A 25,609-nucleotide genomic window follows, 5' to 3' on the forward strand; every position below is an offset into this window, starting at 1 on the left:
ATTTGGGCACGTTCAAATATTTTTGAAAAATTCTAAGTCACTCCGATAGGATTTCAATTTATTTTTGAAATATTTTCCAACTGGTAAGGTTTTTCTCAAGATTATTATTTTTTAAACATGTACTGGGGTAGGCCCCACAAAGTTCATGCACTTTAAAAAAAAAAAAAAAGTTTTTTCAATAGTGTTTAGAAAAATAGTTACGTTTAAAAATCTTAGTTTAAATTCCGGGTTGATCATATTTTGGGAAAATGTTAGTAAGTTATAATTTTTCTTGTAAAAATCCGATTAAAGGTTGCTGATAAAGTTTTAAAGAAAAAAATATTGTTTTTATTTAGTTATTTAAGTTTATAAGTTTTTAACAAAATAAATATAAAATTTAGGTAAAATTGTAAAACAGTCGAAATTGCTCCTGAAATTCGTTAAAACTAATATTGTTTTTAAAATTAGTTATTTATATTGCATTTCAACTGATTTCGAAGTACGAATCACAAGTTTTCACATTTAACATAAAATTTGTTTAACTAACATTGCCTATAAATTTGGAGATTTTTTTAAATTGTGTTTCAAAAACATGTATTTTTTATTATTTACAAACCTATTTTGCCTTCTCTTAGTAGAAAATTGTCCAAAGAATCCGAAAATGCATTCCGTTTTCCGATTCAACATCATGTTCATTGAGAAAATCATGACATTTTCTGAAGTATGAAATAATGTCTTTCATCAACTTTTTTTATTAAAGTTAACTAATTTTTTATAATTTTAAAAATTTTATCAAAAGTTCTTCTTGAGGTAACTTTGAAATATCTGAAACCTATCAAAATCACACCGGCTGTCAAAGCCACCCCGTTATACGGTACACATGTTTCTGGGGGACAAACTTCATACTTTGCTTTGAGCTGAGCCTGCTCAGTTATTTTTGTCATTTTTTTATAGGTCAGTGTTGTTTTAGTTAATAAAAAGTAGAATTACATTCACTCTGATGATCACAGCACACATCTTAACAAAGGAAAACTAATTAAATAATTAATTGTTAATACAACAGGCAGACTGTTCTCTAGAAAAATATCAGTTCTATCGATCATCGTATAGTTTTTTGTGCCATTCGGATGAGGTATTAAAGTTAATAGCTAACTCATTCACAATCGATTCCAATTAAATAATACAATCACACTAATTAAAATCAACTGATTGGAAATGAATGCTTTTTGCCTTGTTTTGCTTTTTAATTCGCTGTAAATTGTGCATCTGTAATGAAAATTGACAAACAACATCTATCATTATTTCAATACAAATAGAATCCAGTTCAGCAGAGCAACTCTGCACTGGTCCATAACATTCCCCCTACAGCAACAACAACCAGGTCAAACGCAAATGGTTTTTCTTGTAGTGTGTGCACTTTTCCTCCCCGCTTCTTCTATTTTTTTCTCAATTTATCAATGAGTATGATTTTTAATTTATTTCCCTTAGCCAGTTCTGTCTATCTTTTTTTCCCCAACCCAGCCCAGCTGTCAAGCCTGGGAAGTAGATTTTTCCAAATTCACTTTGCTCGAATTTTCTCTCCATTATGCAATGCGAAATGCTTGGCTCGGTTAGTTGGCCGGTCCACGGAGATGGAAAAGCCGCGCGATTTTTCTTCGTTCGCAAGTACACTCGCGCTGGTTTCAAGTGCTTTTGCCCTCCACTTTTCACCGAACAGCGAAAAGCAATTTATTTTCCTTTATCAGTGAAGAGGATGAACTGGCTCGTTGGTGCTTCCTCATAAGGTTGGTGGTGCGAGGAAAGTGCAGTGCCTTCAGAAAATAAAGTATTATCTCTGATCTTTCACTTAATAATCACTTATCATTACACGGTGTTGGGTAATTTAAATTTTCTTCCGTTTTTTTTTTCTCGTTCACCAGCTCTGTCGAGGTCTTGAAAAGCTTCTTCCAAGAAGGAGCCCATGAATGAGCTTTAATATCCTTAAAAGGTCCTGACGTAACGCCCTTTTCAGGATTCCTCAACACCTTCGGCGTCTTCTTGCTCAGACTTTTTCGTAGTCCTTTTAGTAGTTACAACAGGTCGTCCTTTTTTCGTCCCGCCTCAGCTCCTAGGGGTGTTGCTGAAGCAGGTGAAAATTAATGCTCTCCTCGTCGACGACGACGGGGAGGAAGGCCAGACATTCCCAGCTATTAATATTTCCCCATATCATAACTCACACACACCGGGGTTTTTTTTTCCCTATGCCAAAAGCGAATGTATGTCAAAGACTTCACGTAGCCTTTCTTACCCAACTTTTTTTTCCTAAGAATTCTTGTAACCTGGATCAAGCCCCATCCTCCCTCTGAAGCGTTTTACATCCTACAGGTATACGGGCCGTTTTTTTATGGGTTTTGTGTTTTTACCTGTTGTAAGAGGCTGCCAGGTGAGTTGGGTGACGAGGAAAATGATGAAAATTGTGTCACGAACAGAGAGCGAGGCTGGCTGACACACAACTTCCACCTTCTAGGAGGACGCGTTCTTCCGTGGAGATGGGGCGATGCGCCTTTGCCTCCCGTAAGTTTGATGGAGAAGGTGTTGACGTTCTGGAATTTCGGGAGAGATAAAAAAATACGATGAGCATATATGGGAGTGGAGTATGGAAAAAAAGTTTCTGGGTGTCAGGAAAAAGATGAGCGAATGTTGGAGAGGAGCATTTTCTTGAGCGGTGAGAAAACGAGATGAGGGTTCTGATCTAAATTATGTAATGGATGATGACGTTTTGCATGCAATAAAGTAGCAAAAAATGAAATGATGTAAACCATCATCCGAAAAACTGGCGTGATAAATTAATCTTTGAATTATTTTCCAAAGAAATATGCAGAAAGTGACTTTTTACACTAGAATAACAAAATCTGCTTCAAATGAATGAACAATCATCAGAATACAATGATATCCATAACATGATGGCCCATATTCCAAAATACAAGTTGCTACAAAAGTTTAATTTATTTTTCTAGTTCAAGTAATGAATCAAGTCTGAATTTCCGAAATTGTTAAAATTATTTGTCACAGCGTACCTACTATTGACACAATCAATTTGAACATTGAGTGATCGAATCCAATAATAAACCAAATTGATGCAGGATAAGTTTTCGACTGAGAATTACAGTAAAGTTGAGGCAAATGTTTGATGTTCAAAAATTTATCAAACTTTACACTTTCTTTAAAAAAGTGGATTTGAAACTTTAATGACAAATTATTTCTTTTGTCCCAAGGTCAAAAACCATCGACCTCTAGCTTGTTACGGCGGTAGACCAACAGATCTTAACTCCAGGGTGTCCTTGGATGTCCCAGAACATCCCAACACATCATCAAACTAGTCTACAATACTCAATGAAGCTATGCGGATATATTCCGGGGTCAAAAATCGTCAACTTCTTGCTTGTTACGGCGGTAGATTCACAGATCTTAACTCCAGGGAGTCCTTGGATGTCCCATAACATCCCAACACATCAGCAAACTAGTCTACCATACTCACTGAAGCTATGCGGATATGTTCTGGGGTCAAAAATCGTCGACCTCTTGCTTGTTACGGCGGTAGACCAACAGATCTTAACTCCAGGGTGTCCTTGGATGTCCCAGAACATCCCAACATATCACCAAACTAGTCTACAATACTCACTGAAGCTATGCGGATATATTCCGGGGTCAAAAATCGTCGACTTCTTGCTTGTTACGGCGGTAGATTCACAGATCTTAACTCCAGGGAGTCCTTGGATGTCCCAGAACATCCCAACACATCAGCAAACTAGTCTACTATACTCACTGAAGCTATGCGGATATGTTCTGGGGTCAAAAATCGTCGACCTCTTGCTTGTTACGGCGGTAGACCCACAGATCTTAACTCCAGGGAGTTCTTGGATGTCTCAAAACATCCCAATGAATCAGCAAAGTAGTCTATCATACTCACTGAAGCTATGCGGATATATTCCGGGGTCAAAAACCGTCGACTTCTTGCTTGCTACGGCGGTAGATTCACAGATCATAACTCTAGGAAGTCTTTGGATGACCCAGGACATCCATTTGATACATTTTGAAAATTCTCCGAAAAGTTACGAAATCCCAAATATTCTTAATTAAAGTCATATTCTCAATTTAAGTCATGGACATTGTTGGAGCCCCAACGCGTCGATAAGATCGGCAACACTGGACAACGCGGTTTGACAGGTTTGCGATCCACCCTGTAATGTTTGCGCGCAACGGCACCCGTTGCTGCGATTGAGAAGGCGACCGAGCGCGCGTTTTGTTTACGTCACCAGTCCTTTTTCACCAGTTGAAACGGGAACATCTCGCACTTTAATTCTAATAAATTAAGTTTAGTTAGTGAAAAGAAGTGCTTCTTTCCTTCGCCCACGGGCGCGTCCACCAGTCTACAGTCCGCCGAAAGTGTCCACCGTCGCTTTCAGCTCCGGCACACCAAGATTTGGTTGGTGTCATCTTCGCCGTATTCGTGGGGCCAAGTCTGGCCCGAACAGACATTCTATTTTTAAGTCATGACTTAAAAAAAGTTGCGTAAATCGAGAATCGTTTAAAAAAAGGTGACTTAAAAAAGAATACGTGCATTCCATTTGGTAAAATAGGCCATTTTTCAAAGTTATTTTTTTTTTCATACAAGTCTCCATATAAATTTCGGAAATCTTGAGAAGGGATTTTCTTACCAATTTGATGTGTCCGGCAAAGTTGTAGAATAGGATAAAGGGCTTTCAGAAAAAAATTAAAGGACAAAAAAAGAAATAAAAACTTTAAATTTTATTCTAGATGCAAAATCAAATAATCATTGAATATCGAATGAATAGTTTTTGAGATATCGTTAATTGAAAATGAGGGACACTGAAAAAAATCATGGCATTTAACCTTGAAAAGGCTATTACTGCCAACTCTGGAAGTAGATTTATCAAAATTCTAACCTTAAGCGCAAACAAAAAAAATCTAAAAATGGAAAAGACGTTTATTGGGAACTGAACTTTTAGTGATAAAAAGTGAAACAAAAAAATATGCAGTTTTTTCTTGTCCATTTTGTATTACCAGTCCACAAAATTGTATGGAGACTTGTATGGAAACACAAATGAAGAAAAATTGTTATTTTCGACATAGGAGCAATGCTCCACCAAAATCGGAAATGGATTTTATTTATATTTTTGAATTGGTTCAAATTTATTGAGAAAACTTTTTAAGGCTCTCAAAAGGTTTACCTACTAAGCCATTTTGTGTCATTGGTTTTCTCATACAAGCCTCCATAATTTTTTTGCTGCTGTCCATACAAAAATGGTTCGTAAATATTAGAAAACATGTAGCTTTTGAAGGATTTTTTTTTCCAGTTTGGTGTTTGTTTGTTTATTTTTTTAGATGGAATTTAGGTCAAAAAGGTCAAATATTCAAATATTTCAGTTTTTCAATGTTCCCCTTTTTTGTGTTTATTCCAAAATTGTATCGTGGAGATCACAAAATTTTACATTAGTTTCATTTATTGACACTGAAAATTGAGATATCGAAACTAGAAAATAAAAGGCTGTTGGATGAGACTGAATAAATTAAAATTTTCTTGTTTAATTTTCTTTTATTTGCTGGCATTTTTTTGGAAATTTTCTCAATTTTTCGAAAAAAATATAATTTCCGGAATCGGCAGTCATGGACACTATTTACAAAAATTTAAAAACTAGATTTCCATCAAACCAATCAAAAAATTCCTTCAATTAAATCAAATGGATTGGTATGGGTGTACCAATGGAACAAAATGGCTTCTTTGGTCATAGGGAAGACCCCCACAAAGTTTGAGCCAAATCGGCCGATTTCGAAGAGAAGAGTTGCTCGAAGGGATCCAAGGCAAAAATTGATCTGAATCTAAAATATCAACATTACAATCCTTGAAAAAAATTCTGACTTCCAAAAACCTTGCATGATCTTTATTCCACGATCATGCAAGATTTTAATTTTAACCTCAAATTTTAGACAACCTGGGCAAAACAGTACTTACATTGAGTGATTTAAAATGACAACTTGTTTACCCAATAAATGATCACAACTTACATGGAATAATGGATTGTCTTGTTTACACTTCCTTAATGGATAGTTGTGTAGAACATAAATCATCAAACTTGTTAGAAATTACTCAACATGAAATTTGAACTGCAAGCTTTTTTTCACCAAGTCCAGGTTTCAATAATGTTGAATTTCACAAAATTATGAGAAAAGTTTTTTTTTAATTGAATGATAAATGCACTTTTTTAAAATAATATAACGTGTTCGTTTTTCCCTAACTTAAACATTTACGAATTCCCTCGTACGTCATCCAACTTGCGCAACCCAAATTCTCACATTCAGAAATCGAACTCCACTCACGTACGAGGTTCATTTTGTAGTAATAAATTTGGTTCAGTTTTTGCCTCCTCGCCCCATCCAGCCTTTGAGGATTTCCTTCTGGAGCATCCCCATAACTTACGGTTCACACTCAACGAGCTTTTCGAGGAAAAAAAAAACCTCCCACGCAAAATGGCAAAAAGCGCTCATATCTTTAAATATTATCATCGCCAAAGGTGCCGGCTGCCATATTTTTTCTTTTCCCGAAACGAGGTCCAGTTTACGTGTTTCCCGGAAGGATGCCTTTTCCGGAAGAAAGGAGGAAAAGTTGAAAGGAGCATGCAAAATGTTTGCGAACGGTTTGGGTGCTGCGAAGCATTTGCTATGGCGCGAAATTTTGTGTTTGTTTAGTCTCAGTTCTTTTAACAGGTTGTGTATTTTGTGCTAGGTAAATTTCAGGAATTATGATGTTAAAAATATAAATCATTCAGTATTAAAAATCCTCAAATTTTCTTCTCTGCAACTATTTTGAGCATCAGTTTTGGCCAACACTGCGGCAAAATAAATTTATTGCTGATTTGGTAAACCTCTCAAAGCAATAGATATAGGCTCGAAAAGTGATATCGGCTTGGAATGAAAGAAGAAGAAATGGCAATTTGGGGTTGGATCTGGAAAAGCTCTAATCTTTTTTGATGCTTTTTCTCCGCATTCGGTTTGTGTGAAAGTTCAACAGAAGTTAGGTTGTATTATTTTGAAATTGTTATTTTTACAATATTTTTTGACAGTCTAGAATTATGATAAACGTTTCTGTTTTTTTTTAAGGGCATTTTTATTTAAATTTTCTGGAGATGAAGATTTCAAATTTATTGAAAGCTGATTTCAAGACTTTCCGTGTCCTTCCGAGAAGCACTCAGACACCAAAAGTGAGGAAAAGCTTTTCAAGCCCACGTCTCTTCCCACCTCGCAACTCCCAATCTCTTTTCCCACATGAAAAAGTCAGTGACCGGTTTTCCTCACCCGAAAGGAAGGAAGCCAGACCGCGAGACCGTCGTCCAGAGCGTTCTGACCGGTGGCTCCATTACCATAAGTATGCGTTTCAGGATCTCTCTCTCTCTCTTGGAATGTTAACGTACCTCTTTTGCGCCGGTTGGGCTCGACTTGAAAAGGTTCAAAGTTAATGCGTTTCGTGGAATTTTATGTGGCGCCCGGGTCGGTTGAAAAGTGCTGCCAGAAACCGGGAAAACTCGCCCCGACGTGCTGCCAGCGGCACGGTCAATTGAAGGTGGAATTTATGCGAGGATGCCACGTCCATTTGGGTCTTGGAAGTGCGGAACTTCATTGCTTCATATATGAGCTTACTGGGAAGAGAAATGGAGCCCTTATCGAACGCTGATTGACGGGATCCTTTTAAGTTTTTGATGGGAATTAGAAGCTTTTAAGTATAGCATTTCGCCGCCGTCGTGCTGATTTGTCGTACGTGCATTTTGGGCCAAATTGAGCTAAGAACGCCATTTTGTGCAGCTCACAATGACTCACCTTTTGACCTTCACAGATCCCCAAAATTCGATTTTATTTTTGTTTTTCATTTGCGGAACCGTAAGAGTTGGGGCAATATGGGTATCAAACTTTAGGGATTTTGATACTGGACATGAAATTTGACATTTTAGCAGTAGTGGCCACCTCCTGAAGTGGCCGGAGGCCCCGGGGGTGTTCCGATAGAGGGACATTTGCGGAACCATAAAAGTTGGGGCAATACGGGTATCCAAGGGGTTTCCAGCATCAAGGATTACTGACCAGTCTAAATGGAATTACTGGCAATATGCCACGGATTACTTTGATTTCCCAGAATTACTTGGGATTACCAGAAACCACGCAGAATTGCTAAAATTTATAAAAAATAACTTGAATTACTGCCTAGCTTCCAGCATATTGAGAAAAGTCTTTGGAATTTGGATTGACTGACAGCTGTCAGAACCACGTGCTTGGCAATAATGCGTCCATCCCGATAATTCCCGGCTCGAAATTCCCGGGATTTTTTTTTTTCAAAATCCAGGATTTCCCGAATCCCGACAATTTGTATATCTAAAATTTTTACATCAAAATAAATCTTGAAACTCTGAACATGTACGAAAAATCAAAGTCGCTCGAGTCGGGGTTCGATCCCCCGTCCTTTGGATTGGTAAGCAAAAATGCTAACCACTAGGCCATCGCGACTTGGTGAGCTATGACTGGAATTAGGAATACTGTTAGCACCATCTACTATATACGCGCTGGGTCCTTGTCCATTTGACAAGGGTTCGGAAGTTCTAAATAACGTTTGAATCCGATTGGTCCAAACGTTCTTCAGGGCGGGGCTTGTCGACAAAGCTGAAGTACCTCGCGCTTGGCTAGCCAGCGTAGAAATGGGTCACCGAAGCTCGGCAGAGCTAACACCTTCCAAATCGTCGCCATCGTGCTAACTTGTCGTACGTGCATTTTGGGCCAAATTGAGTTAAGAACGCCATTTTGTGCAGCTCACAATGCCTCACCTTTTGGCCTTCACAGATCCCCAAAATTCGATTTCAATCCTGAGATATTCAACAAAAACCAAAAAACTCCGTGCATTTTTGTTACTTTACATATGAAAGTAGTTTCAATCTTGTCGTGCTATCTTGTCACTCCATGAAAATTGATGTAAGTGCGACAAAAGGCCAAAGGGATTTCAGGCCAGGAAAGTCAGGATGCGTTTGTCGCACGTACACGCTAGACTACCGTAAACATTTGTAATTATAACTCGGGACTCCAGCAACCAACTTCAACCAAACTTTGGGACAATGCACAGAATGGTAAGCCAAACAAAACGTGTTTGTTATTGTTTACATTGCGTGCTCTCGTTTTTGAATATTCAAGGTCAAACATTGAAATGCGTTTTTCTCGGAACGTCAAAATGGCGGGTGCGACAAGATAGCACGACGACGTCGAAATGCCTATGCGAGTTATTTGCATGTATAGAATGAGAGCTAAAAATACATGGAAACAACTCAATTTGTAAGAAGCGACCGCGTGGTCCCGTTTGGTTTGTTGCACACACACACACACACACACACACACACACACACACACACACACATCTAAAATTTTTACATCAATTGGTATCATTTGATTTGCTGTCATTTTTGTTTTTTAGACATCTTCAACCAATTTTTTAAGCTGTATTAGTCATGTCATATAGAAATAAATTAAAAATAAATTTTTATAAGATACTTATTCAATTTGAATTAGAAATTTGGTGCATATAAAATTCAAAGCACAACACAGAACAACAAAAAAATAATTCAAGCCATCTAAAAACTGCTATCCTTGTTTAGATTGATATTAATAGTAATAAGATAATTCTTTAACTTTAAAACTTGAAAAACATAAGAAATAAAGGAAACATAGATTTTGTGACTTTTTCAAAAACTTCCTGGGAATAAATGTTTTTCCCGTTTTCCGAAAAACTCAAAACCCGGGATTTTGACGTAGAGAGCATCCAAATTAGCGGACATTCCGAATCCACTCTGTACTTCTTACAACCATAAAAGGCATCAAGCAAAAGCAAAATGCATTCTGCCAACTTCCTTTTAATGAATTACTAGTAGTTACTTGAATCAATGGGAAATACACGAATTACTGACTAACTTTGGAATTACACGAATTACTGCGGAATTACTAGGTAATACGAGAATTACAGGAATTACTGCAGAATTGCGGAGTAATACTGGAATTACTGAATTACTTACTCAAAATCCGAATGATCCCGTTAGAGCGTCCAATTTCCCCGGGTTACAAAATTCCCGGGAAACGGGAAATTTTCAACAAATTTCCCGGGAATTCCCGGGAAATTTGACATTTAACGAAAATTATTCTATTCCTGTTTCTGATTAATCTTTTGCAACGAAATTGTATAGAACAGCTGGTCAAAATGGTTAAAATGGTAATGGTCAAAATGAGTGTGAGAATCAATTAATGGCTTGACTGCTTGTAAAAAATCATGCAACTTTGAGAAAATATATAAACTTTCCAATTTTTAAATTTTTCAAATCGTCCCAAATGAAAGAAAATATTATTAGTATTTTTTTTAATTTAAAAAAACACAAAAAATTCAACTTGTGAATAAATGAATAATCATTGAATTCACCTTAAAAATCTATTTTCTAGCGCTATTTAACTTGAAACACTATTTCATGAAATTTCAACTCAAAGTTTTCAAATATTTGGAGCGAGTTTTGAAATATAGATGCATTCTTTGGGTAAATTTCATATGATACGAAGTTGTTTTTTGATGGTTTTTCATGGTTTTATGATATGATTTTAGTTATATGGTATTCAGCCTAATAAATTAATTAGATTAAAATAATTTTGAGTATTGAAAAGTGGTTGTAATTCAACGATATTTTTTTTTAATTTATAACCCACTTACGCCCTTGGTAGCTCACGTCCTTCATAAATTTTTAACTTCAATCTGTAATTTCTCGAATACTTAGAAACAAATTCCAACATAAAAGCAAAGCAATCCACTTGAACGACCCCCGGGTTTTTTGTGGTCTCTGTTGCAAGTTTCTGCTCATTTCTAGGCGTCCGAAGGTTATGTGTGGTGAGTCACCCAAAACCTCTTTTACGCAAATGGACCGACATCCAACATGTTCAAGGTAAAAAAAGTCAAACAAATCTTAATGTTGATCTTGGCCGGAAGATTCTGCAGTTTTACGGCGATATGATGTATACGCCATTGAGGTTATTTTGCTGTAGACACGATTTTCTGTTTTTGTTCATATTTTCAATTTTAAATGACTAATTTAAGGTCTGCTCTGTAGAAACTGTTAAAAAGTACAATAAAAATGTGGCCCCTACAAAATTTCTTGTTTTTTCCTATTCTCTACGATTTTAAACCACAAACATCATTTGGCCGAAAAAATAGCAATAAAAAATCACTACTTTTCCTTCCCAGTGATGTATGTATACATTGCTCGATCAAAGCTGGCTATATTTTTTGTGCCAGCTGTTTTGACAGCTGAGTGGATCCCTTAATGAATTGTCCACGTGGATACTTTAAGGGGTGGGGGGATTCCGATTTTTTGTGTTACGTAATAAAATAACGCTCCCTTAGTGATTGTCTACGCTACATAAACACATTTTTTGCATAAACAATTGTCCGCAAGGGAGGTGGGTGGGTCTAGAATTTTCAAAAAAGTGTCTACGTGGATGTGGATAAGGTGTCATCCATTAAGTACGTCACATTTAGTACGTCAGCCGAAATTTACTCCACCCCCCTTTGTCACGATTTCCCTATGCTTTTAACATGTGCACGCAATGTCACGCTGGCTCAAAACCCCCCTCTTCCCTCAGAACGTGACGTACTTCATGGATGACGCCTAATGGACGTCCCCTTTAGAATTAAGTCGAAATAATGTAATAAAATATTGCCCAGTCTTGATTTGGTCCAACGATTCAACATTCAAACAGTATTGAATTTGACTTCTATCAATTCTCAATGTATACATACATCATGGTGAGTAAAATTGGCGTAAACATCATTGTTTGTTTGCTTAATAAAATGGGCCCCAGAGCAGTTTTTTGAAAAATCTTTTCGTCAGGAGGTAGCTTTTAAGATTATTTATCAGGCTGTACAATAAAATTGAAAATGTCCGAAATGGCGTATACATCATATCGCCGTAAAACGGCAGAGATGTAAATATCTTATTTTCAAATGATATTACAAAAAAAAACATTAAAAATGGTTGTCAAAAATAAAATAGTATATATTCATTCCATAACAGCGTATGTTTTGTGGCAGCAATATTCCTAGTGGTGAATGCTTCAGAAATAAATATTATCTGAATTAAACCTTGACATGACATATACAGAAATAAATAAAATCAAATCAGGTTCTCCAATTACTATTTTTTGTATAATTTCAAAACATTGGTGCCAAAAAGGTAGGAAAATGTATACTTCTGCTTGTATTTCGAGAATTCCCGGGAAATTTACAAATTTTCCGGGAAACGGGAAATATTTCTTTCCGGGAAATCCCGGGAAATTTTTTCCCGGGACGGGAAATTAGATGCTCTAGATCCCGTACTAGCTATAACTTTGGTTTCTTACATGAAAACTAATAGGCATTAATAAGAATCATAAAAGGTTTATCGAAATTATCTATTTAACAGTTATTTTTTTATTATTTTATTTTTTTCTGAAGCATGTTTCAACAAAAAAGATTAATGGAATTACCAGAATTACTGGGATTATTCGGAATAATCAGGATTGCTCTGGAATTACTCAGTAAATCTGGAATTACAGAATTACTTGATCAAGTTCCAAGTAATTCCGGATTAGTGACCAGTCTGACACGATGCTGGAAACCCCTTGCGGGTATCATACTCTAGGGTTTGTGTGTTGTGTCTTTAACACATGGTTCAGAATGACCCTTTGTAATAAATTGTAGTCCTGATTACACCTTTTTAATGTATGCAAAATATTTCTTAAAAATTGTTCAATGCCGAAAGTTCAACAGAGAAGTTATGAAATCTTTTCATATCAACTGGCCCAAAAATCTTGCCATTTGCGTTTGAAATTTTTTAACTTTATCCATCGTCAAAATACCATGAGACCATCTATGAGCAAAAATAAATAGATCTTACGAAATAACTCTTTCGTGATTGATTTTTTGGCCAAGAAACGCAAATATTAAAAACTATAAAAAAAACATTTACTTTTGTGTCCGAAGTTCTTCGTCGTGATGGTTATGCCTTACCACTGCACCTTTTTTGTATTAAAAAAAAACTAAACTAACCTATATTCACTTTGACGTTATCGATTCAAATTGCATTTTCTTAGCCAAAACTATTTCCTAATTATTTTTTGAATTGCATACACATGTTATGGCCTACCCTAATACATGTTTTAAAAATATATATCTTGAGACAAGTCTTATTGTTTGAATAATAATTGAAAAATAACTTGAAATCGTCTAAATGTCACCCCTTTTAACTGTATTGAAATCTTTTCTTTATGTATCAGTTTTCCGCGTTAAAAATACTTTTAAAATCAAATTAAGTTTGGTTGAATTTACTAGTTGTTACATATCTCGTAGAAAAATCTAATAATGAAATAGAATATTCAATATTACAATAAATAATCCTAAATAAATTTAGTTTATTTGTATTTGTTTTTATTTAATAATGTTTTTTTAATACATTAATAGCTACATTAGTTTTTCAGAAAATCAGCCGACTTCATAAGATTTTAATAACTGTTTTTTCAATAAATAACCCTATGCTCAAAGAAGCCAGTCTTGTGATTCGTCAATACAAAATTACAATATATTCAAAAATTAAAAAAAGGATTTTTCTGATCTATCAGAAATATCTGGCAGAGTTGTAGGAAATAAAAATTCTTCATAATTATTTAATTGTTAACACTTTTCAGAAAATACTATCCCCCATTTTATTATGAATTCATATTTTTATTTTTGTGTTTTTTGGTCTCTGGGGTCAACTCGGACCGAACCCAGGCCACCTGGAGTTTATTTTAATTCACAATTCTAGTATTGTCTAAAACATATTTTTCTCAAGAATATCAAACATAAAAAACGTGTTAATTTTGCTGTTATTTTTGCCTCAAAGCTCACCATTGTCTAACTTTCCTCTAATCATTTGCATGATTAGAGATTGATTTGCTCGACGCTAAATTCCCAGACTTTTACGCGTAGGCAATGACGGGACTCCCAAATCCGCCAACAAAGGCGCCCTTTCCAAATTAATTAAATTGCCAACACGCTTAAGCACAGTTGGCTGAACTTCCTCTGCGCCAGCATCGATTTCCGCTCCTTGGAATGCCTTTCCGAATCGTGTAATTCGCGCGCTTGTTGAGCAACGGTTCGTTTTGATTGACGTCGGTGGCAAAATTCCTCGCCGAAAATTCTTCACTTTCTATCCAATTTCGGCGAAAAATTACGTCGATCCAATAAATATCACCCGGGTTCGAAGTGACGGCACGCGGCACGTGCAAGTATGTGGAATCGAACTTTTGAGCAAGGGAAGTTTAAGTCCCTTTCCCGCTCCCGGAAGGGTTATTTCATTAATTACACTTTGAGAATCGACGACCCGTTTTGCCCTCTCCCACAAGACGGTGTCGGTGGGAGAAAGGTTTCGTGTGAAAATTCTCTCATGTAAGTACGTGATTCTCGGTAAAAACACTTCCGACAACCCTCCTCGCCACCGAGGAACCTTTTCCTCGTTATCCCTTTGGGTTGGGTGGGATAAGGGGAAGAATCTTCTTATAGACTGCTGGTTGGAATGGAAAACTGCAGCATTCCAATAAATTGTATCCCATAAAAATGCCTCCAGTTTTGGATGCTGATCGGGGAGGTTCGGAGTATTCTATAGGGGAGGGTGGAGTTGATACCTACAACTATCGAACCGATTACGGCACTGAAAGGTCCCTTTCTCAACTCAACTCCAATCCCCACAAGCTGCCATCATCCTTTCGATCCTTCCACCACCCCCGTCCCAAGCATTTAGTCCCGAAAAGGAACTTCCAGTTTTGCCTGTGCGCGCGCGTGCCACCAATATCTCAAGCCTCGCTAAGCCTGATATATTATGGCTCCCCCGCCGAACAACGCAACGAAGCTTCTGAGGCATATCGGGACGCCACCTTGGGCCTCCCCTGGGGATGATATCCTGGCCGGGGGATTACGAGCAAAAAAAAGAAAGAAAAAAAGTGCAACAACCTTGGGAGCACACCGCCGCCGACCGCAAAGCTCCGGAACTTTACGAGGGGAAGTTTTTTTTTTTTTTCGGGCGAAGGATTCGTCGAACCGGTAAAAGGAGGTGTTTTACCCTTCGCAGCACACTCCGGAAGCTTAGCTCCGGAACGTTTCTCGGATATCCAGAAACGCTTTTTGCTACCCCTTTTTTGTGGGGCTGACTTTTTTTTTGATCGCTTGTTTGTTTGTGGTTTATGAAATGGGCGGGAGCGCGTAAGACATCATCGGTGATTAAGGGGTGTGAATGAAATATGCCGAGCAAGTTTTGAACTAACTGGAGGTTTCAGGGCATGATGTTCCACTGTGATAAGAAAGGGATGCTTTGAGTTTGGAGTATATTCTAACCTTCAGCAAATTTATATTTGTAATTAAAAAAAATAGTTTCTTAAAATGACAATCATAACCATAATATCAGTAGATGACTATTTTGAGGTAATATTGAATGTTTGGCCCTTATGAAATGTTAGTCTTGATTAAAATTTTTTGAAAATACTGTTTTCGCAAAGATCGGAAAATTTCACGAATATTTCATGTTTTAACAGTGAAAATCGGACAATTAGTTGCTGAGATATTTATCGACGTTAGAAAATGGTGGGTTGTTTGGATGAGACTTAGAAAACTGCAATTTTCATGTTTCTTTTTCTTTAAACCGCTGTATCTCAGCAACCAGAGGTCCAATCTTCAATGTCTCTTAGAAACTTTCAGAGCAAATTTTCTGAACTTTTCAAAAAAAATATTTTCAGAAATGGTCACTCATGGTCACTATTTTTAAAAATTCAAAAACTGCTAATATTTCGTTAAAATCAAACTTTCGGTGGCTAGGGGAACTATACCCTTTCTCAGCCTTTTTCTATAATCGGCCTATCAGTACTTTGATCATGAATTACAGCTTGCATAAAGTGTTTTTGACTTTTCCAAAGTAATAAATAGCTCAAATAGAAGTGGGCAAGCAACTCGCCATTGTTGGTACATCTGAAAATGTTGATTTAATAGCGGAAAACGACAAAATTGATGAAAATTGGTCGAACGGCTTAGGGTGATTAAAATGGGTATATTTTCTCTATATTTTGGAAACGGAGCTCTTTATCAAAAAATCTGTAAAGTACTTTTCGATTACAAATTCAATTTTACATAAACAAAATTAAATCAAATTTGTTTTTGCATAAAATTTCGATTTTTTTTTCAATGATCACTATTTTTTCAAAAATTCATAACTCGGCGGCAGATTTTTTGACCATGCTTCTATATAGCTCAATAGTTGCGTTCCCCTAAAACATATAAAAAAATCTCGCAAATCAAAAAAAAATACATATTTTGGGAGATTGAGTTTTTGTGTAAATGTTAATTAAAAAATCAGCAAAAAATAGTCCTCAACAATACCTACAACTTTGCCGAAGACACCAAATTGATCAGAAAATTCACTCAAAAGTTACAGCTGTTTAAATATTTGCGTACCATTTTTGTATGGACAGCTGCCAAAATTGTATGGAGAAATAGCTTCTTTGGTCTTAGGGAAGGCCCCCACAAAGTTTGAGCCAAATAAAAAAATACAAAAATTAAAAATTGTCGAAATCGGTCGATTTCGTAGAGAATTGCTCACTTGGGATATTTTCAACATTTCAATGGAGAAAGTTACGTAAACTGCATTACACTCCAGAACAGTTGTCTTAAAATCAATTGTTTCCAAAAAATCTAAGTCCTAATGAAAACAAAATCGCAGGATTTTTTTTAAGAAAATAAAAATCACAACAATTAGAAATTTTTTAAAGCTGGTTTAATGGTTCAATAAATGATTCGCAAGAAAATAAATTTCAAATTGTTTTCAGTTGAATGAATTTTTTAAGCTTGCGGAAAACAATGTTTGTTGTTGCCCCTGATTTTTCGAACACATATAAGGGGGAAGGGGAGGGGGTAGCTTAAGCATGGACAAATATTTGCAACGTTCTAAGTCAGACCTGCCCAACGTCCGGCCCGCGGGCCGGATCCGGCCCGTGAAGCCATTTCATCCGGCCCGCGACGGCTTTTCAAAATAGTTCTATGACCGGCCCTTAAGGCTGTTCATGAAATATTTAATAAATAAATTGATTGTCTGAATTAAAAAAAAAAGCTTGAGATAAAAGTTTAACATATTATAACAACATTCTTCATGTTTGAACTTAATTCTTATAATTTTTATATTGATATTTTTAAACTGAAAAATGGTGCAAGAAATCAAAATTATCCATTTCGTAAAATTGTGAAATTTATGAAAAAACTTGGATTGCTGTTTAAAAATGTACAAAAAGACACTAAATTTAAATTTCTTTCAGTTTTAACCATGTTTAACTCAAATTGAAGTTTTTTTTCTGTTTTCTTTTTTTAAAGTAAAAAAGTAAGCAAAAACTAATGTATTTCTCCAAAACAACTTTTCAGTGATAAAGTTTTTTTTTTTTGAAAAAATCTTTAAAAAGCCAATTTATCTTATTGAAAATAGATCGCTGCAAATATTTTAAAAATATTAAAAAATGTCCCAAAATGATTCAAGAAATTAAGGAGCAAAATATATATTTTATCATAAACTTTGAATTTCGAAGAATAACGAATTGAAAATGATTTAAGAGGCAGTATTTGTAAATATTGCTCGGTTTGTTCTAGAGGTCGTATCGAGGTGCTCCGATTTGGATGAAACTTTCAGCGTTTGTTTGTCTATACATGAGATGAACTCATGCCAAATATGAGCCCTCTACGACAAAGGGAAGTGGGGTAAAACGGGCTTTGAAGTTTGAGGTCGAAAAAACATAAAAAATCTTAAAATTGCTCGCATTTCCGTAAAACTTCATCAATTCCAACTCTCTTAGATGCATTCGAAAGGTTTTTTGTTTAAAATGAGCTATAGACATCCAGGATTGGTTTGACTTTTTCTCTTAGCTTTTGCAAATTACTGTCAAAAATGGATTTTTTTAAAACCTTAATATCTTTTTCCAACAGCCTCCAACACCCATACTCCTATAGGTCAAAAGATAGGTAATTTCATGCACTATAAGCCTATGGTATTAACTTTTTGGCCAATCGCAGTTTTTCTCATAGTTTTTCAATTTTTCTAGAACAAACAATTTACAACGTTAGTTTTTCCCCTGTAGGCCGCCATAGCGGCATTTTTTGGTCTCAATTTTGTCATATTCGGAATCCTCGGACAATTTCACGTAAGTTAGAAGTATTGGAGTTGTAATTTTGATTTAAAAAATAATTAAATAAAACATTTTTGAAAAAAGATATAGATTTTTTTACCCTATGATCAATACGTCAAATGCTGTATCAAGTAGGCGAAAACCAGTTTTACCCCTAATCCAACAAATTGTTAAAAAATAATTTAATTCATTTTAAATGGCAATTTCTCCAATAAAATTTACAACTCCAATACTTCTAATTTACGTGAAATTGTCCGAGCATTCCGAATATGACAAAATTGAGACCAAAAAATGCCGCTATGGCGGCCTACAGGGGAAAAACTAACGTTGTAAATTGTTTGTTCTAGAAAAATTGAAAAACTATGAGAAAAACTGCGATTGGCCAAAAAGTTATTACCATAGGCTTATAGTGCATGAAATTACCTATCTTTTGACCTATAGGAGTATGGGTGTTGGAGGCTGTTGGAAAAAGATATTAAGGTTTTAAAAAAATCCATTTTGACAGTAATTTGCAAAAGCTAAGAGAAAAAGTCAAACCAATCCTGGATGTCTATAGCACATTTTGAAGTGTTTCAAAAGACCTTTCGAATGCATCTAAGAGAGTTGGAATTGATGAAGTTTTACAGAAATGCGAGCAGTTTTAAGATTTTTTATGTTTTTTTGACCTCAAATCTCAAAGCCCGTTTTACCCCACTTCCCTTTGTCGTAGAGGGCTCATATTTGGCATGAGTTCATCTCATGTATAGACAAACAAACGCTGAAAGTTTCATCCAAATCGGAGCACCTCGATACGACCTGTTACACATTGGTGAAAAACTCGCTCTTAATACAAATTTAATATATTTTTTTTACAATTTTTATATTTAAAAAAAAATCATTTTAAAATATTTGAATAAAGGTGCACAACAACGCAAAAAGTTTTTTTTGTAAAGGATATTCTAATCCAATTGTTCTCATATCTCATTGATTTTTTTATATTGTAGTGTTGAGGAAATTAAAGTTGAAAAATTGCAACGATCATTGAAATTTGAATGTTTTTTTTATAAAAATATATATCAAGGTATGTAATTGCAATCGTCAAAAACAATTACTATACAATTTTAAACAAACAAAAATTACAATAAGTCAAATAAACACATTTTTGAAAGTTATCTTTAATTTCCATTCTTAGAATCAAGATATATGAATTTTATTTGCAACACTAGTTCTTTTATTTATTGACTTTTAAAGAACCCAATCATAAAACAAAATTAATAAAATTTTACTTTTTCAACATTTATCAAATATTAGTTCCGGCCCGCCACTGCTTCAGAAAAATCAGATCTGGCCCGCAGGGCCAAAAGGTTGGGCACCCCTGTTCTAAGTTGTCGATTTAACACTTTTTTACATTTTCTTTACGGATTAGTTTTTCATGAAATGTGAAAAAATATTAAGATAAGAAAAATGCTCAATTTAAATTCATGTATGGTAAGTAAATGTGAAAATTTTACAGTCCAATCATCAATAATTTTTTTATTGGAAAATAGAATTGAAATACAACTTCAAACAAAGATTTTCCATCTAAGGTTGTAAAGTAAACTGTTTAATTGCATACACATTTAGTAAAAAATATTTCATTGTTTGCGTCTCCTTAAAATTTTTCCAAAAATCTAAATCAGCAAAACAATTATTCAGGGGAACAACATGTTATTCCATCGAGCATCTAATGTTAGCATCAATCACAGCTCGTAAACAACGTTTTCAACTATGAAGTTTTTTTTTAAAAAAAAAGATCCAATAAACCAAATTTTCAGTTTTTGCTTTTTGGGTGTTTTTTGATTGATATGACTCAAGGCGGTTTCATAAACACCCTAAAAGCAAAAACTGGAAATTTGGTTTATTGAACCTTTCCAAAAAAAAAAACTCCAGAACTGATCTTTTGGTAAATAGGTAGTGAGCATGCAAGTTTAGCTCGAATGCTCGCTAATTCGAACGTATTTGAATTAAAAAGCACTCAATCGTCGAAACAAGTTGTCACACTGATGTTGACATTTTAAACGCATTCTTCGACGATTTCACATTCAATTTTAAGCCCTTATGAAATGGTTGTATTGATTTTTTTTAACTGTTTTCGAAAAGGTTCGGATTTCACGAATGTTTATTTTTTTAACATTGAAAATCGGAACATTAATTGCAGAGATATCGACATTAGAAAATGGAGGGTTGATTGACAGAATTTTTGAACATACTCTATGGCTCAAAAGTTGCGGGTTTTTGTCCCCTAAAACTTATAAACCTAAATCCTGAAAATCAAAATATACGGATTTTGGGAAATTCAGTTTTGTGTAAAAAGTTAATTAAAAATTGGCATTTTTTCTGTCCTTATTTTTTTCAGAATACAAAACAATACTTACTACTTTGCCGAAGACACCAAATTGATCAGAAAATTCTTTCAAAAGCTATAGCTGTTTAAATATGTATGTACTATTTTTGTATGGACAGCTGCCAACAATGTATGGAGACTTGTATGGGTGAACCAATGACACAAAATTGATTCTTTGGTCATAGAAAAGGCCCCCACAAAGTTTGAGCCAAATAAAAAAATACAAAAAAAATGGTCGGACTCGGCCGATTTTGTAGACAATTGCTCATATAACGTTTATGATTTCTTTTTTAAACAAATGGAACAATTTAGACCTTTCAAAATGTTGGATTTTCGGATCACAGATCGACTAACGACGAGAGACTTTAGGAATTCGTATGCATTCACAGATTGTTAGCAATTTTTATTCTTGTATTTTTCAGAGAAGAAACTTCATTTTGCGATGAAAATGGGGAAAGGGTCTAAAAAAAATTTACGTGGTTATGGACGGCCCCTATTCTCAGAACTAATGGAGCACCCGCCGTCGAGCGGTTTTTAGCTTTTTTCTACAATGTATTTCTCATGGAGCGAACTGTCAAAAACTGCTCGACGACGGGTACTTCATTTTTGATCGATTTGGTCACTTCAGCGAAGTTGTAAGTATAGGTAAAGGATCGTGCATAAGCCACGTAGCCTTCAAACTGTATATTTTAAACACCTTCAACCCCAACCCTCTCCGTGGTTTTTCTGTTTACTTGTTTGTATGGACGTGGTTTTTCGTCAAAACCCCTCAAAAGGCCACGTAATTTATTGACAAGCCCTTAGGACAATAGAGCACCCGCCGTCGAGCAGTTTATGCTTTATTCTACAATGTATTTCTTATGAGCGAACTGTAAAAAACTGCTCGACTGCGGGTGCTCCATTTCAATGGATCACCAGCATTCGAGCAGTTATTTCTATTTTCTGCAATGTATTTCTTATGGGAGAACTGTCATTTCTACTCCCGGTACACCACTCGAGAAAAATTAAGTACACTCTAAAAGAATAATCTATTTTTTTCACATTAATACTCATAAAATTGGGGGCGGTTCTCCCCCGGGACAAGCTGATGTTACCAGTGACGCTTTCTGAGTTTTTCGCCTTTGCTGGAGAGATGCTCACGCGCTTTCGTGCCTGCCGAAACAAGGCAGAACAATTCCAACTTCTCAGTGAGTTTATGATGAAGTACATCTACAACGGATAAGCTGCCTTGTGCAGCGAAGTTTTTCGACGTCAATAGACAAAACATACTGTGATTTAGCTTTAAGCTTTTCTATTTCTATCCTTTTCCTTAGCAAATCTAGAAGTTTTTTTTTAAATTTTTCCTTCTCTTGCCAAATCCATTGTTAGAATATCCAATTACATCAAAATGAATTATAGTTCAAATCATAGTTGAAAGGAACTCTATTAGGTTATAAGAAATACGGAATTGTAAATTGATTATTTACTAATAAAATAAATTGAATTAAATATACTCATAAAATCATTTTTCCACAAAACAGAAAAAAAAAACATTTCTGAATATGCTTGTGAAAATAAACATTAACTTTTGGGGAATGGTAAATTGTTGACAGTGTTGCCAATATATTGCCAAATTTTTAATTTTTTGAACAATCACAAAAACAAGGACTTTAAAGAATTTTCCTTACAAATGTATTGTTTTCAACATAAATCCACCTTAATTTTGAGGTGAAACCTCGAACCTGCAGATTTTTGTTTGATGTTTGAGCAAAGAATAATTAAAAAATTGGTGAAAATTTTACTTTGTCAAAAGTAAATTTTTCCATACATGTGAGCACTAACCTTATGAAACCTTATGAAGCTTTACCTTTTTGTTATTTTTGACATTTTTACGATTCAAAGATCCACTTTGATATTGATTAAGAGACGTGAAACGTTCAACAGAAACCGAAAAAAATGTGAATACCGTGTTGCCAATTGAAAAGAGGATAAAAAAGGGTCGAAATAAAAACAAAACTCAAATAGTGTTAAATAGAAAATATACAGCAGAAACATCCAACTCTATTCAGCAAAATGTAAATAAACGGAAAGCATCAACAAGAATGACAGCCAATTAGGAAATAATTTCTTTCAACTTAAAATAACAAATAATAACACAAAACCAAGCTTTTCAAATAATGGTGTATTTTATTTGCAAACCGATAAACAACACTTAATGAAACACATCAACATAAACCGAACTCAACACAAAGCATCACAAATTAAAGGGGCTCTATCAACAAATCACTCCACCTATAATGCCAACTAATTGATTTACCACACACTCACAATGCGCGATGTTCCGTTCCGAACGCTTCCTCGCGAACCTCGCGTTCGAACTCACACGTACACACTACCACACACCCGTTCCGTTCCACTATTGTTTCCCCCCTCGGTATTGTTCTCCTCCACAACACTCGTTTTGACACTCACTTGATTGCGCTTAATTAGCGCCACTCTCGGCCGGAAATTAATAGCTCAAATTTTGCCCGTCCAGAACCGGATTGTTTCCCCAATTTTACCGACTAGACCCGCAGAAAAAAAAACGAACACTACCACATTTACGACCAGCTATTGTTCTCGTTCGCTGCCACGCTTGTAAAACCGATTATGATTCCAATTTGCCAACCTACACGACCACCACACCGAAGTAAACCCTGACTCGAGCTGGTGTGAGTGTGGCCAAAAAACCGCTGCTCTAGCTGTGTAACCGCATCGATTTATTCACCGTTTCCGGCCCCGGGGACCCCACAAAAGTAGGCCTCGCCACGTCCAGTGTTGACGTTCCACCGAGAAAACTCTGTTGGTTTTCTGGGATTTTTGCGGCGTTCGCGGTAGAAGGGAAGCAGGAAAAGGTCCGCAGGGCACAAGCCTTCACAATTTCACCCTAATCTTGTGTGGCGGCGAGCCACATGGTCCGTTCCCTTATCGGTCACCACCACCACCCGGGTGGGACAGATGGCAGCACTGCACACCACTTTTTGTTCCTTCCGCCGAGTGGGTCCTGCTGGATTGCTTTGATCCAGTCTGGTCGTGGCTTGCTGCCACGTTTTTTGCTTCACCTGCTACAAGCTCATGCAATATGTATCACTTGCTGTAAAAGCGATATGATTCGCTCCTATCCGAAATCCTGGTCCTGACCACGGTCCAACCTGCACAAGGGCACGCGAGCCCTCAACCTCCGGTAAGCCGCGCGCCGCCTTGATTGATTGATAGGTCCCACAGTGGCGTATTCCGCAAGCCCAGCTCACCTGCTGCGAGATTCCACCTCAAACAACCACAACACCCAGCAAAACAGTCAAGATCCTTGTATTCCCCTACACAGAGAGTGAGAGCAAGCCTGCTTTGATTTACTGCCACCACTGTCCAAAAAAGAGGAATCCCCTACGATCCGCGGTCCTTTGTCGTACAACCCGAACCGCACACAACACGTCCTGTCCTTCCCGAAGCGACGAATCAACTGAGCAGGCCACGACTTGCGTTTGACAGCTTCGGGCCCACTTTGTTGTTGTTGCTCCCGGTTGCATCGCGCGCTCTCGGCTTTTGCTTCGTACGTCGCACGACGTGCAGCGTCGCGTCAGCCGACGATGTCGCGCGAGCGCGCTCAGTGTAGCTCAGTTTGCGAGGAACTCTTCAAAACAAGAGAATGTAAACAAAAAAGTGGGGAGAGAGAGCAGTGCGTGGGAGCGAAGCACAATGTAATCCCGCTGTTTGTTTTGATCCCATCATCGCAGTCGGCGGCGGTGAGCAGCACGAATTCCGCACTGTCTGCCTGGAATCGTCGTTATTGGTTTGTTGTTGTAGTTGTTGCGTCGGTGGAAGTGGCGGGTGATGACGGAGCAGAGAGAGAGCCTGTCTGTCAAAGTCGAAATGCAATAGCTGAGCGGGGAGGTGCGGAAAGGAGGCATAATTTTGATAGACACTTGAATAATGAACAGTTTAGAGATTCGTCGTTTGTTGTTTTTTTTCGGTTTTTGTTGGTCGAAGATGGCGCTGTGGACAGTTTGGGGGGAGATGTTGACTGGCTGCAGATGGGACGTCAGATTTTGGAGGGGCGCTGCATCGGAACAGCGGGAGCGAGGGTAGAAATGACTCTTAATTAATTGCCCATTCTTCGGCAGTGACGGCGCAGAGTGACAGGAGACGTTTCTAAGGAGGCCATGAGGAGCGTAGGAAACGGCAGTTAATTTGCATTTATGAAGCCTATTTGGGAAGAACAAACAAGACTGGAATGTTCCGAGTTGAAGGTAGACGAAGGATGAGTTAATGAATATTAAATTACACGGACAGAGGAGAATCGAGTGATGGTTGAGACATCGCTTAAGGAATATTTTAAGAAACAAACTTAAAAAATATCTTTGGCAATACTGCTTTTTTTATTTACTTCTGTATAGCATCAAATTCAAACTCAGCGACAAATAAGCTTTGTTTTTTGTTTTTTGTTTTTTTTTTTTTGTTTTTTGTTTTTTGTTTTTTGTTTTTGTTCTTATCTCGCATCTATTCGTTGAGTTGCTTTGGAGGATTTGAACGGTGCGCGTCGCGGTTATCACGCAGGATTTTCGTTGCCGTTTCCGTCTTTGTTTTCCCCCCGATTGTGTGTGTATTTCGACCCGGGTGATTTCGCGATTGTTTGACAGTTGCTTTGGAGGATTTGAACGGTGCGCGTCGCGGTTATCACGCAGGATTTTCGTTGCCGTTTCCGTCTTTGTTTTCCCCCCGATTGTGTGTGTATTTCGACCCGGGTGATTTCGCGATTGTTTGACAGTTGCTTTGGAGAATTTGAACGGTGCGCGTCGCGGTCATTACGCAGGATTTTCGTCGCCGTTTTCGATTGTGTGTGTTTTTCGGTCCGGGCGGTTTCGCGTTTTCGCATTTTATTTTATTTGGTTTTATCTTTCCACAGCCGGCTGTCTAAGATTGAATCATTTATGCTAAACTCAACACCAAATAACCGGGAATAAT

The 25,609-nt window shown here is 36.7% G+C and overlaps 1 protein-coding gene across 2 annotated transcripts in view; it reads right to left on the bottom strand.

Moving 5' to 3' along the window:
• The window catches only part of LOC120421584 (nyctalopin-like), a 266,184-nt gene extending 242,106 nt beyond the window's left edge, over positions 1-24,078 (bottom strand). The window contains exons 1-2 of one of the 2 annotated variants that reach the window (XM_039584815.2): positions 22,937-24,078; positions 2,382-2,561 (exon numbers count right to left, since the gene is read on the bottom strand). The gene's annotated coding sequence lies outside the window, so the exon portion shown is untranslated. Of the gene's footprint in view, positions 1-2,381; positions 2,562-22,925 lie in introns of both variants that reach the window. The other variant, XM_039584816.2, reaches the window with a different exon arrangement.
• Positions 24,079-25,609: the final 1,531 nt, after the last annotated feature.

This window comes from Culex pipiens, chromosome 2 (assembly GCF_016801865.2).
Source record: "Culex pipiens pallens isolate TS chromosome 2, TS_CPP_V2, whole genome shotgun sequence".
Lineage (NCBI taxonomy): Eukaryota > Metazoa > Arthropoda > Insecta > Diptera > Culicidae > Culex > Culex pipiens.